The 13426-nt window shown below is 50.0% G+C and overlaps 1 protein-coding gene across 1 annotated transcript in view; it reads left to right on the top strand.

Annotated features, from left to right (window-relative positions):
• The first annotated feature begins 12869 nt into the window (after positions 1-12869).
• Positions 12870-13426, top strand: part of LOC121834506 — a 37749-nt gene continuing 37192 nt past the window's right edge. The window contains exon 1 of the mRNA XM_042288200.1: positions 12870-12902. The gene's annotated coding sequence lies outside the window, so the exon portion shown is untranslated. The remainder of the gene's footprint in view (positions 12903-13426) is intronic.

Here is a 13426-nt window from a genome sequence, read left to right as displayed (position 1 = left end):
GGCCCATACGAGGCCAAGGGTATAGTAATTACGATCGCCGTCACTAGGTGGCGCCAGCTTTATCGTCAGCGCGTTACAATTCTGACAAGTCGGAATGCCCGAGGTACGGTGTACTAGACCTGATACGTGCGCCAAGCGTCGCTCGCTCCCGCACGCCTCCATCGGACACGCCACACCGTGGTGTAGCTCCTGATGGGCCCGTGACGTGAGACATTCCAACAAAGCTCAGACCTCAACTACCAGGTGGTATTAGGACATTTTTTTATTTGTTTTAAAATTGCTTTTCTTGCATTTATAGACGAAAGACTACTGTTTGTGAGCTGCTGTCATGAAGCAGACCATGTCTACACAAAGAAGTCGCTAAAATGTTGCTTCCGTACCTCATTAAAGCAGAAGGAAAAACTACTGCTCTCCCATTCTTAATATTTTTTTTTAACAGTAGCTATAGGAAGACTACAATAATAAAAATACCAGAACACAACACTTATCTTCTAATACACACAAGTGATCAATGAGAAATGATATTGGAAAAACTTCATATCCGAGGAAAGTTTGTCATAATTGAGATAGTCGCAATCAGAGAATTATGTTGACTTAATGGCAGCTGTTGTGGTCACAGGCATTTATGATAAAAACGTTTTCTTAGAAGAAAAATTGAAAGAGAAACAATTAATTTCACAGCACTGCGATTCACCGAAAGCGCCCGTCTAGAACGAAGGAGATGCTAGCTCGTCCGCGTACGGGCAGCCATCGATAAAGCTTCGTGTCGCATGCTGGTGCACGCTCGTTCTTCAGCATATGGTTTAGAGCGAAGAGACCAATGAAGACAGCGGCCATATTGTAAACACCAACTTCTTGGGAGGCCGGAGCTGGGTGGCCATCCTGCGCACTGACTATACTCCATTCATCCCTAAGCTGAAACTGTGGTGAAAGCTACGTCTTCAATGGACCAGTTATACATCCCTCTTTTGCCACGTGATCACACTCCCGCTCATATCCATAGACCGAGGACTGGGTCAGGTGATGAAAGGGAGGCGGATGATTAGTTCGGCGGGCAAGCAGTTCCCATTGCAGTCTCAGCTCAGAGCCGTGTTTAGAGAGTGTTTGGTCAGTGCTAGGCGCAAGCAGAGCCTGGGCATGCACCAGAAGCAGAAAGTGGGCTTGACATTCTCTCTTGACCAACCAGAAGCCTAAAAGAATCCCTAGCGGTAGTAGCGAGAAACTGTTTTAACCATAGGTATATGTTGGTGCATGGTTTTAATAAGCACGTAAATGTGAAATGTAGTGACCCTTCATGGTTTAAAATAGGGTGCACAGGATGTTACAATCATGATCATGCAGAAAGATGTAAGAAACAAATGTGCCGCTCAACTCTGTTTTGCTCGGGGAGAGTGTGACCGCTCAGACGGTAGATTGCCGGCCTTCGGCGCACGGATTATGTCGATCATTCCGCCAGTCGCACTCTTTCACCATAATTTTGGATGACGTGATTGAAACATCACATGTACCACATTTTCAGTCACCGAGAGTTACTCCGACGCACTTATGAATTTTGTTTCTCGCAACCACCGCCAGGGTATTATTTCCGGCTTCTGATTGGCCACATTCGAATTTGTGAAGACGCCCTGGAACACGCCAAGCCTGCTTTCGGCCAATGGCACTTCCTCATTTGTCTCCTATACTTCCCAACGAATGGCCAAACTTTCTACATATATGGAACGGAGTATAGGGCAGCGTGTCTTAATGCAATGAAATTTCGTAAAGTCCAAAACCGGGTACAGCAGAGCGACCGGCCAAGGGGAAAAGATCAGACGGTTTGAAAGGCGTGTCTTGCAAGGCAGACTGGTAAACTGAACAATCACGGGCGTTGGAACACTGTGAAGAACATCAGGGGCTTATTTACTGTCCTAAAAGAACTAAAGGAACACAAGTGTTGGAACACTGCAAAGAACCTCGGAAGCTTATATATTGCCTTTAAAAAAAAAAAAAAAATGAAAAAACTGAACGAGCACGAGCGCAAGAACGTTGTGAAAAACCGCGGGGGCTCTTTTTGTGTCCAGAAAAGAGTTAAACAGTCGAAAAAACGGGACGGGCCGACAGGCTCGGCCAACGCACCAAAATATAGCGGTAGCTGACGCGCCGAAATATAGTGGTAGCTGACGCACCAAAATGTAGTGATCCTCTGGTGGAGAGGCGACGATGATGGAGGTTCGACGATCCGGCTGTTACTTGGCAGCAGGAGACATCCAGGAAGGGCCGGTAGAGCGGCAGCGCTATGGGGTGTCCTGATGGGTGACGAGGCAGAGGCGATTGACCTTTAGATTTAGGTTTAAGAAATCATAGAGCAGAACATCAAACCAGAAGAACGCAAACGGTGAAAGAGGCGAAAGTTCGGGCTCGCGCTGGCGCTTGTAAAAGCACAAATAGCGCTCGTGACGACACAACAATCTAGTAAAAGCCAATTACTACGCTGCCACTGAATCTCAACCTGCTACTGAGTTGGAAAGTTCGCGCACTACGTACGTACAGCCAGGAGATACAACCACGACGGGTGCAGCTCAGACATTCAACCAGTCCGAGATTGATGAAAACAGTACGGGCGACACAGACACATACCTCTGAGCATGTTTACCCTGCCGATCCTCGGTCCCAGTGTTCAATGGTTCAACACGATCAGATATACAACTAATCATTTTTTTTAAAATATTCTTTGCAATAAAATAGGTCAGAAAGATATCCTCACCTCAGTTCAGCAAACACCCACGCCGCTTGTTGTTGTTATGGTGCCACAGCTACACGCTACACCCCACCACGGTCCACGGCTGTCGAGACCAGTGTTGCTGCGCGCGCTGACAAAATGTTTATTCCACCAATTTACGCGAATTGCACAACATATGTGATCTTGGCGGATCTTAAAAGATCACGAAAGCTAAGGAAGCATATCATTTATAGTCTTCCAGTAGTTATCCAAGTTACTAATATTATTTACGACTGCCTGCACGTGAATATCGGATTCGAAAGTGAATACCACCCTGTCGTCACCTGCAGAAAGGCGGTCATTCCACAGCGGTTTGGGGTCGTAACTCGCCTTTTGGGGTAGTCAAAGCCTCCAAAGCGCCATTTGACCACCCAGGGTAGTCATTTTTTCTTAGAGTGTACACCTTCCCACTGGCGTGATGAGATGTCCGCCGGCGGTTCGTATTTTCGGGCCATCCCACGGCGTCATCACTTTCCGAAGGCGGCGAGAGAGCTTCCCACTTAAAACGGAATAGTCTGCTCCGGTGTCGACAAGTGCCTTCGCGTCGTGGCCGTCGATGGTAACGTCGAGGTTATTCGACACCGTCACAGAAGCGTCGCTCCTATCCGTTTCGTCGCTAGTGTGGGAGCCCCCCGACGTTAGTGGAGGATATTGGCGTCGTTCGTCACCGGCAATACCACCTCCCGGTATTGCCGCACTCAGTTTTCCCGGCGAGGCAAGGGGGACAGGCTTTCTCGGCGGGACCGGCGGAAGGGCGATGGCGAGCGTCGGGGAGATGGTGAACGGAATGCTCGGCGGCGAGACGACTCAGGAGATGAAGAGCGGCGGAGGTAGTCTTCGATGTCCCGAGGTCGCTCTCCAAGACGTGGTCGAGGGTCGTTGGGCGCAAACCCTCGTAAGCCCAGCTGTCGGTAGGGGCATCGTCGGTAGATGTGGTCTGCTTCACCACAGTGGTAGCACAGGGGGCGTCGATCAGCCGTCCGCCACACGTCAGTCTTCCTGGGCGCCGGTTGTTCTCGCCGGACGCACTGAGGTCGGTCGTCGAGACGTCGGAGGTACGGCGGTGCTGGTGTGTCTCGTCGTTGAGGCGCAGGAGGTTGACGGGCAGGAACTGGCGGTCGTCGAGCCATGGCGGCGTAGCTCACCGTTGGTTGTTCCGGTGGTGGCAGGTCGACGGGAGCCTCCTGCTGGAAGGCTCGCTGCACCTCCTCCCGCACTACTTCCGCCATAGAAAGCGAGGCAGGGCGATCGGCAGTGGGCAGAACCTTCCTGATTTCTTCTCGAACGACGTCGCGGATTATCTGCCGCAGGTGTTCGATGCCGATACTATTGACATCGGAGCGAGGTGGTGAGACAGCCGGAACCGTTGACACACCGGTACGTCGTTGATAGTGCACAGCTCTGGCCAACAGCGCTCGTTCGATGTTGGTTGCCTCGGCCACGAAGCCATCTACCGTCGTCGGGGGGCTGCGGAAAAGGCCACCGAAGATTTCACTCTTGACGCCCCTCATGAGGAAGCGCAACTTCTTCTCCTCGGTGGCTTGAGGGTCGGCGCGTGTACAGAGTCGTAGCACGTCTTCAACGTAGCTTGTCACGCTTTCGTCGGGGGCTTGTGTCCGCGTCTGGAGCAGGTCCTCCGCATTCTGTCGCCGGTGTTGGTTCGAGAATGTTCGCCTCAACTCGGCAGCGCAGATATCCCACGATGTAAGCGAAGCCTCGTGGTTTTCGAACCAGTGCCTCGCGGTGCCTTCCAGCGAGAAGTAGAGGTTCTGGAGGCGCTGCTCGGCGTTCCATCCGTTGTGGCGGGCGACGCGCTCATAGTGAAGGATCCAGTCCTCGACGTCTTCATAGATTTCGCCATGGAAAGTTGTCGGCGATCGGGGGGCGACGGGCAACTGCTTCTCGGAAGAGGAATAGGCGTCGCAAGGGGCGTAGCAGAGCTCCAGGATGGACGTTGTGTGGTCCTCGCGACGAACTTTCGACCGGAGGCGCAGCATCTCACGAAAGGGGCCACTATAGGACACGTCGAGGAACTCCGGGCCGACGCCGAAATCGCCGCGATCTCCGAAGAGCCCTCGCCATGTCAGCCGTCCAGTACAGTGCCGCAACAGCTTGACGTTAACCCCAAGCTCAGCGCCACGGAACGACGACAGCTCGGAGACCTCCTCGCCGAGTTCGGCGACTGCTTTGCGACGACGTCGAGGGTGCGCCAGACAACAGTTGCGAAACACCGCATCATTACGAACGAGGACGCGCTCCCTGTGCATCGGCCGCCGTACCGGGTCTCCCCAAAGGAACGAGAGGCCATTCATGAACAAGTACAGGAGATGCTCAACGACGACATCATTCAGCCCTCAAGCAGTCCGTGGGCTTCACCGGTAGTCCTGGTGAAAAAGAAAGACGGGACTCTTCGGTTCTGCGTGGACTATCGCCGACTGAACGCCGTAACAAAAAAGGACGTCTACCCACTGCCACGCATCGACGACACCCTGGGCCGACTACGCCACGCCCGATACTTTTCGTCGATGGACTTGAAGAGCGGGTACTGGCAGATTGAGGTCGACGAACGAGATCGTGAGAAGACGGCCTTCGTCACGCCGGACGGACTGTATGAGTTTAAGGTGATGCCCTTCGGACTGTGCACGGCGCCGGCAACGTTCCAACGTGTCATGGACACCGTCCTGGCAGGCCTCAAGTGGCAGAGCTGTCTCGTTTACCTCGATGACGTCGTGGTATTCTCGGCCAACTTCGACGAGCATTTGCGACGCCTTCGGGCCGTTTTAGAGGCAATCAGGACCGCAGGACTCACCCTCAAGCCGACGAAGTGCCGGTTTGCCTACGGCGAATTGAAGTTCCTGGGCCACGTGGTGAGCAACGAAGGTGTAAGTCCTGACCCTGAGAAGACTCGCGCCGTAGCGGCCTTTCCACCGACTTACTGAAAATGGTTTGAAAACAACCTTATATCGAAAACCTACAAATAGACGACAATTTATGCATTATAAAAGCTGTCATCCAATACAAAACAAAAAAGGTATACCATAGAGCCAAATGCGACGATTAAGACGCTTATGTTCAGATGATGAGGATTTTGATATAAACGCTATAACACTAGGAGAGGATTTCATTAACCGTAAATACCCCTTACCTTTAATAAATAATTCAATATCAAAAAGTGGAACAATCTCTCGAAACGCGTGTTTAGTAGAGCGACCGAAAAGAAATAACTATGAATTACGACTAATCTTATCTTACCACTAAAACTTCCAAACATAAAAAAAATATTCTTAGACGAAACATGATTCGTTTACACATGGACACTGCTTTAAAGGCTGTTATCCCTCGACCACCTGGTATAGCGTTTAAGAGACCACGTAATTTATTGAATTTTTTTAGACAGTCCCGAAACTCCATCGGACGTAGCCTGGTCCCTCTTGGTTACATAAAATGCAATAATATCCAATGCGGTTTATGTGTTCATATAATTATAGCTAATTCTATTCGTAGCACAGCAAATAACTTCAACTGGAACATAATACCTTTGACTGTAATTCGGAAAATGTTATTAATTTGATTCAATGCAACAAATGCCCAAATCAGTACATAGGAGAAACTAAAACAACCATAAGAAAATGCTTGAATTTACAAAAAAGTGACATACGTAAACACGTTGCCGGACCAGTTTCTCGTCACTTAAACTCCGCAGGACATAACGGACGTTCGGATTTTAATTTTATTATACTCCAAGGGGGCTTTCGAACCACCAGAGATAAAAAAATAAAAAAATCTGAATTTATTTATAAATTTAATGGTGTAGAACCGAAGGGCATTCACAGTTCGAAAGGGCCATTGCCGTCTTTTTTTATGGACATTTAATTGAGATCTTCTAATCGGTGCCGCACTGTTGTTTTCTTTTTCTCGCTTCAACGTTTAATGTGACACGAGCAAACGCTTAACATTGGGCCTCTCATTGGCTTCACATGACACCAGGTATAGTTGGCTTATGTCCAACCACATGTCCCAAAAACTGGTTCTGTGATAATAATGACGTTAATAATGATATATTTCATCACTTCAATACTATTCGCTGCTTTTTTATCGGTATATATTAAACTGTTAAGCGAGAAATTAGTTGAGTAGATACCCGCTAAACGGTTAGCTTTTTTCCAATTCTTCTTTTCGGCCATTTTTTCTTTGATTGAAAGAAAAGGAAAACGAAGTGTTCTCGTTTTGACTGGCGGGAATATAGAATGGGTATTAACAACCGGTGGAGCTATCGACTGCATGACCCGCTATGCAGAAACCAAATCTGTTCCTGAGGCCACCGCAAGAGAAGTTGCGAACTTTTTCCTCACCTCCATACTACTACGCCATGCCGCTCCGCAGTCCATTACCAGCGACCGTGGCACCCCCTTCGGAATATACATTGTCTAAAATCTGTTGTATTTTGTTATGGCTCATTGTGCTTTAAGAAGCTTTCACGTTTCGCGGAAAGGCCTCCTTTGTTATATCTTTCCGCGTACTCTACACAACAACGCGTCCACTAAGTCACCACGACACCAAATTATCCGCCGGAGTATACACCAACTCAACTCTCCTACGTCACGCCGCGGTGGTGGCGCACCGGACGCACTTCCGGTCTGGGGCGGTGGGCAAAAGTCGCCGTGCCAGACATGCATTCCTGTGTTCCTTTGGAAGAAACGAGACAAAAAACCTGCCTTCTCGTCAAAATGCTGCGATGGGGGCTTTACAAAGAGAGTCTGGGAAGGTTTGAAGATCAGTTTTCATGTGTTTTTGCACCCTCCGTTCGTCCGAGAACGTCGATAGCAGCCGTGAAAAGGGCAAACCTGACGCTGTCGAACTACGATTGCGTGTGCGGGCCACAATTTGTAGTCGCCAGATGTATTTGCTTTGTTCCAACATGACCGAGAGAAAACCCCCAAGTTGTCCGGACCACCCACGGATTCAGTGCGTCTTCAAATTCACACGGCCGCCTGATCGTTCGAACTTTCGTCTGCTCTTTCAAAGTTGTCTGCTTTTTGTCGTCTGCTCGTTCAAACAAAAGCGGCCCATAGACCAAACTTTGACCCGGTGATTGCAATAAGAAGTAATTGCAAGCCTCAAAAGACTTAAGTAGGCTCGGTGTAAGCAGTAGATGCAAGATGTTGATCATTGGTACCGGTGGCCATCACCTACTTGTTACGCTTTGTCTGTTCCCGCTTCCGATTTTCAGTATCGACGTCGATCATCGCCGCTACCTTCTACACTTTTGCAGCGCGAGGGTCGTCGCGACCGAGAATAGCTAGAAGAGTCTCATCATGGTTTTGTACGTCCATTCTGCGGCGGTCATGCAAATACATCGCCGCACGTCAAATTATTTATGCAAAGTTTAGCAGCGTAACGAGCCTTGATGATTTCGCTCAGGCGATTAAAGTGGTAAGACATTGCGATGAGGACGTAGAATCGACAACTCCAACGCAAAAAAGAGTATGCAGACTCACACAGACGCCGACAACGTGACATTCGAATGGTTTGTTGACGCGGGACGCGGTGCTTCTTGCCCGTACTCCATTGCGCGTGCGTTCCAACTGTCGTCTGCTCTTTCAAACTTGGCTGCTTTTTGTCGTCAGTTCGTTCAAACGACAGCGGCTCGTAAACCAAACATTGATCCGGTAATTGCGATAAGAACTAAGTGCAGGCCTCAAAACACTTTTGAAGGTTGATTGGGGTAAGTGGGCTAAGTGTAAACAGATACAAGAAGTTGTTGATCATTGTTACCAGTGGCCATCACCGACTTGTAATGCCCGATTCTACTTGAGGTTTTCAGTATCGATGTCCACCATCTCAGCTACGGTGCACGCTTTTGCAGTCCGAGCGACGTCGCGACTGAAAACAGCGAGCAGAATCTCGACGTGGGAGTCAGGCTTTAGCGCCCATTCTGCGGCGTCCACGTGAAATGAATCGCCGCAAGTCACATTATTCACGCAAAGTTTTGCCTCGATAGTTTTGCTGAAGCCGCTGAAGTAGTCAGACATTGTTAGGAGGACGTAGAATCAACAATTCCAACGCGAAAAAGAGCACGGGGACTCCCACCGACGCCGACAACAACGCGATTCAATGGTTTGTTTATGGGCGACGGCGGGCTTCTTGCCCACCATCCACGGCGCATGCGCGGCGCCGGTGACGTCCGCTAGGGGCGCTCCGGTTTGTTTGTAAACATGAGTTGGTGTATAGCAGACGCTCCCGCCGGCGACCGGTGCCGCATGTGCGTCGCCGTCAATATGTTGTGTTGATATAATTATAGCTAATTCTAATTCTAATCCTGGCTCCGCCAATTTTTGGCTTTCGGCGGGTTCCTGAAAACTTGGATTCTTTAATTCATTGGATTAAGTACGGTTCATTCATCTGCACATATTCGTTTATATCCCCCTCGGAGACCACGTACGATGACGTGAAGTGCCCGTGTTGTATATATATATATATATATATATATATATATATATATATATTGTGAGGGTGTTTATGAGAGACGTATTTGATGGTGCGATGTGGGAAGATCAGAGGCGATCAATGGCGGAACAGGCGAATTGCTCTCAGCTCGCGTGGCGAAAACATGCAGCGCGCGCCCCTATTTCCCAAAGATGTGCGTCGTCGTCTTCGTAACAGTTCCCCCCGGTGGTGGTAGTGCCGGTCATCCGGTACTGTAGAATGGTTAGGGTTGGCGCGAGTAAGGCTTGATGCAGGAGACGTGAGCGATGTCTTGTGGTCTGAAGCGGTGGTCGCAGGGCGGAGATATTGGAACCAGCTCGTAGTTTATGTCGGAAAGACGACGTATGGACGCGATGTGGAGCGGTGAATTTAGGTAGGAGTTTTTCACATTTTCCAGACTGGCGAATTAGTGTCTTGAGTAACACAAGGTCGCCAATATTATAACACACTGGTATGTGGGTATCCGCGTGACGAAGTTGTCGTAGCTGTTGCGATTGCGGAGTTTGGAGCCGGGCGAGTCGACGGGCGTCTTCGGCTCGACAAATGATCTCAGAGGCGAAGGGGTCCAGAGGTGAGTGAATATATGGCAAAACAGTGTCGAGAGTAGTGAGAGGGTCGTGAGCATAGAGGAGATAGTAGGTAGAAAATCCTGTAGTTGTTTGACGTGCGGTATTGTAGGCGTAGGTGACGTAAGGAAGGATTTCATCCCAGTTGGTGTGGTCGTCGGCAATGTACATGGACATCATGTTAGCTAGTGTGCGATTCAGCCGCTCGGTGAGGCCGTTAGCCTGCGGATGATAAGCGTCACATGATGAATCGTGCTGACGAGCCTGAGGACCTCGTGCAGAAGGTTTGCAATGAAGGGGGTGCCACGGTCGCTGGTAATGGACTGCGGAGCGGCATGGCGTAGTAGTATGGAGGTGAGGAAAAAGTTCGCAACTTCTCTTGCGGTGGCCTCAGGAACAGATTTGGTTTCTGCATAGCGGGTCATGCAGTCGATAGCTCCACCGGTTGTTAATCAGGGTTGCCAGGTTGGGCTATTAATAGCCAAATTGGGCTACTTTGTCATGCATTTGGCGTCGAAATTTGGCGGATGGCTATGTGGCTATTTTTGGGCTATTTTAAATCCTAACGCAAACCCGCTTTTTTCTCCCCTTGGTATAGAGTAGATGTACAAAAAATGCTTCAGCGTGAACACGAAGCGACAGTCCACCCATTCTATATTCCCGCTCTTAGGGATTTTCTGCGTGGAGATTCGTGGTCGTGAGCTACCGTGACCTAGATTCAGCTCCGACGACATCGCTTTTGTATTAATTGTGGCTTATTTTATGCTCCGAAGCTCTTTCAGCTACCTACTGGCGTCTCTTATTTTCTCGAGTTTCCCACAATCCTCCTACAAGAGGCACCTCGTCCGAGGAAAAATTGTACTAAGGGCAACTCAAAACATGTTGTCGCCTGATAACGCGTGCTACTCCGGATGCGTATTTCCAAAACCTGGCCCTTCCAGATCTGCCGCAGAGCGGCGTACTCTGATTGGCCAGATTACCGCCGCACAAAATATTGACGGCGACGCACATGCGGCACCGGTCGCCGGCGGGAGCGTCTGCTATACTCCGGCGGATACTTTGGTGTCGTGGTGACTTAGTGGACGCGTTGTTGTGTAGAGTACGCGGACAGGATATAACAAAGGAGGCCTTTCTGCGAAACGTGAAAGCTTCTTAAAGCACAATGAGCCATAACAAAATACAGCGGATTTTGGACAATGTATATTCCGAACAAGGCCAAGATCGATGCGCAGGAGCAGCTCTGTTTCCGTTGCTATCCGAGCTTGCCATCGCGCTCCCAACACTGCCCATGTCGAATGCCGCCGTGGAGAAAGTATTCTGTCACGTATCCCTCACGAAATCAGGCCTAAGAAAGAACATGTCCCTTCCAACTCTTCAAAACGTCCTCTATGTAAAGTTTGCTTTCCATGGAAAGAACGAGTGCTGTAGGACATCAACTCTCCTAAAGAAGTTTTTGCCCGTTTTAAGACGGAAATCATATATGAGGCGCGAGCGAGTGCTTCATAACTATGTGACTGCAAAAACGCGCGTGGAAAATTGTTTTTGTACTGTTGTGCTTGAAATAAAGCGTTCAATACATTTCAAGATGTCGTAGATCTTGCGAGCTGCTCCTAAACCCCAGATATATCACTGTTAAAAAAAACCGTAAAATTACAGGGAGCGCCAACGGGACCAGAGCCGCTCGCGAGCCGTCGTTGCCGTTTTGCCGTAAACCCCTCCTCCGCACCCGAACGAACAGACATAGCCGGCGCGCAGCGCAGGCGCAGTCAATGCAGCCCTTTCATTCGGAGAGGCGGAAGATCACGTGAACTTCTTTCCCGCGCTCCCGTGGGACGCTGTCCGCGTGAAGGCACCCCTGGCGCATGCGCAGTGAGCGAGACCAGGCAGATCCCGCGCAATTCGGCGACTTTGTGGACGTGTTATGGTTCGCCGCACTCAAACCTGGAGATTTCACGGTAAGTGCATTACATCCCCTTCCTTGAACTGTTTGATGAATACCTGTCGCACCACTGTTTTCTTAGGTGAGTCGCGCAGTTGTCTGGATTCACTATTATGCATTGCTCGCCACAAGCGTGTGCTGACGATGTGCTCCTCGCGCTGGAGGTGCGTAGCGTTTAGGGTAACGGGGTCTTTGCCTTGTTGCTTTCGAGTGTTACTCTAGCATTATCATGAGACGTAGTGTGTCGGTGTTCTACGTTTTTCTTGCTCCCTTCTTAGTTAAATATTATTCGGCTACGTGAAACGCTCTTGGTTTAGCGCTCCGCTGGAAAGGCAGAGGTCCCTGGTCCGGTACGAGGACCATGCACGCCGATTTTTTCGGTAGCTGCTTGTTCGACATAACTTGCTGTTCAGGTGCAATTTGTTTCGAAACATGCAAAGCGACACAGTGCAATGAGGTTTCAAGTGCCCACAATGGTATACTATATACGTTTGACCGAAGTGTGAAAAACTAGTGCCAAAATTCCCTTTTTTTTTTTTTTGTGCGTTTGTGCCGAGCCGACATTTAGCTTCCGTGCACTCTCATATTGTTACGGTAGACTTGTGTGGATTTAGGAAACTTTAAATTGATCGATTCAACCTTCGTGTCTAACACCGCCAGTACTCAAATGCTTTGCAGTACGCCTTTAAGTCCGCGGTCTTTTTTTTTTTTTGAGTTCGTTGAGTTTAGTTTTCTCCATTCTTTGGTGCGCTACTGTGTAGCGACGGCGTCGGACTTTACGTAATGAGTCATGACTGAAACACATTAGCGAAAAGCGGCCAAATTGTATGAAGAAATCGCAAACGAAAATCAGACAGCAACTCCTATTGCCTTCTTTTTTTTTTTTTTTCGGCGGGGAAACCCGGAGGGGGACGGAGCGATGTCGCAACGTTACTTCGGGAGTTCCGTCCGTTCCGTCCCTCTCCGGGTTTTCTACGCTATGGCGCAGCCGCGGCAGCCGCCGAGGCTGGTTGAGTGTTTCCGCGATTTTTGCTCAGCTCTGTACGAAGTCGGATTTTCGCCGCAGTGCTCCGTGGTGAACGGAGCACTGCGGAGACTGAAAATTATGTGGGCTGTTCGCTGTGTTGTGGCATTCGGGCAAAGCAAGATCGCGGTGAGTTTGCTCGTGTACAGTCGGCGGTAATAGTTTGCGGGGCGCGGGAGCGTCAGCCGAAATGACTGGTTGCGCCTTCTGCGGCGCGCGGCCGCTCTCAAGATTCACGCTTCGAGAATGTGCTTCCTTTCGTGCTCGAAGCCATGACTTTTTCGCTCGCTTCCGCCCGACGTGCACGAGATAACCGGGGACCGGCGCAAGGTGCCGCTATGACAGCCCTCACGCCGCGCGTCTGCCTCAGCCACCGTGATGGGTGACGAAACTCGCGCATGCTACAGATAACATTTCGCGGCACCTTGCGCCAGTCCCAGTTATATGTCGTGCGTGTCGAACGGAAGCGAAAAAAGCATGACCGCGAACAAGAAAGGAAGCGCGTGCGCATAGCGTGAGTCTTGGAGCAGCAACGTGCCGTGAGAAGGCGCAGCCAGTCTTTTCGGCAGGCGCTCCCGTGCCCCGCAAACTTTTGCTCCCGACTGTACGTCGGCCGATGCTCGTGTCGGTGCACATCTCAATCTCAACTAAAC

Source organism: Ixodes scapularis, unplaced genomic scaffold, assembly GCF_016920785.2.
Source record: "Ixodes scapularis isolate PalLabHiFi unplaced genomic scaffold, ASM1692078v2 ptg001274l_1___fragment_1__unscaffolded, whole genome shotgun sequence".
Classification (NCBI taxonomy): Eukaryota; Metazoa; Arthropoda; class Arachnida; order Ixodida; family Ixodidae; genus Ixodes; species Ixodes scapularis.
Note: the sequence above shows the minus strand (reverse complement) of the source record. Positions and strands in the feature narration are given on the sequence as shown.